This window comes from Crocodylus porosus, unplaced genomic scaffold, assembly GCF_001723895.1.
Source record: "Crocodylus porosus isolate Cpor-Errol unplaced genomic scaffold, CroPor_comp1, whole genome shotgun sequence".
Taxonomy (NCBI): domain Eukaryota; kingdom Metazoa; phylum Chordata; order Crocodylia; family Crocodylidae; genus Crocodylus; species Crocodylus porosus.
This window is the reverse complement of record NW_017728929.1, coordinates 6,237,416-6,238,925: the sequence shown is the minus strand read 5'-3', so window position 1 is coordinate 6,238,925 and position 1,510 is coordinate 6,237,416.

Genomic DNA, 1,510 nt, shown 5'->3' with positions numbered 1-1,510 from the left:
CCCTGGCGCCGACGGCGCGGCGCTGCAGCTGCACTGACGGGCCCCGGCACGGAGCCTCGTGGCACCGGCGCAGACCGCCGCCGCCGCCGCCTCACCCGCCCGCTGCCTTCCCACCCTCGCCCGCACGGAGTTTCCCCCTCCACCTTCCCAAGGAGCCCCTTGCTCCTTGTTCTGTCGTCTGCCCCCAAAACAGGCCAGCTCCATCCTCTGTGGCAGGGGCGGCACAAAGGTGCACCTGCACCCTTGCGCGCGGGCGGTGCCTCTTTGCAGGGGGTGCACCGCCAACACGCCGGCGGTCTGCGGGCAGCCCCGGCTGCCCCTGGCCGCCGCCTGGAGGTGGTCGCTAACCCAGGGTCAGCACCCCACCCCACCCCCATCGCCGACAGTGCCGGCAGCGTCTGCGGGAGCGGCCCGCTCACCGCCACCAGGGGCACGCAGTGCTCGTGCTGTCCGGACCCCACCCCAGGCTGCTGTTCAGTTCCCCCCTCAGTCTTCTCTTCTCCAGACTGAACAAGCCCATTTCCCTCAGCCTCTCTTCACAAGTCACGTACAGGTTTCCCTCGATGTATGCGGGTTCTTTATATACAAATTCGCCCTTATGTAATGAGCATATTTAGACCCATAATTCGCTATATGCGAGGTAAATTCCCTCTTACGGGATCAGCATAGACACCCCACTCCCCCTGCCCAAGCAAGCAAGTCAGTCTGTGGGGGGAGGAGAAAGGGCCAAGGTCCCACTCACCCCAGCCCCAGCCAACACCAGCTGCCTGCACCAGGGCAGGGCGCAGCCCAGGAGCAGAGGCGAGTGGGGACAGGCAGAGCACCATGCAGCCCAGTGACTCCAGGCAGCTGGTACCAGCCGTTCCTGGGACTGTTGCAGCCATAGCTGGGGTGAGTACTGCTGAGGGGACGGGGCTTATTTAGTCTGGAGAAGAGAAGACTGAGGAGTGATTTCATAGCAGTCATGTACAAAACGCTGGCATGAGGAGTCTGTTACTGACTCAAAGCTCCCTACTGTACAGTGGTTATTAAGAGAAGTCAAGCACTAGGGAAATGCCAGTCTCCAGCAGAAAGCAACGAAAATGGTTCGTACTCTCCAATTTGTCCCCATCCTTCCTGTAGTTGGGGAGGGGGGAGCCCAAAACTGAACACACAACTCTAGATGCGGCCTCACTAGTGCCGAATACAGGGAAAGAATCACTTCCCTCCATCTTGCTGGCAATACTCCTCGATTTCAAAAGAAAGATTATCCCCTGCATGGCTCCCACCCACCTGGCTTGTCCTGGGCCTCTCCCAGTCAGGAATTACTGCCCATAATTAACCTGCATTTGGAGGGGTAAGATGCTGTGGGAGAGAGAAACAATAGGAGCAGCCCAAAATCATTTCTACTGTGCCCAAAATGGCTTTGAAAGCCAGGCTGAAATCATTGGTTTGCAAATTCGTGTCCCCTCCACCAGTCTCCACTGTTAGGCCTGGCCCTTTACACTCGCCAACACCTTGGAAGCCAGTC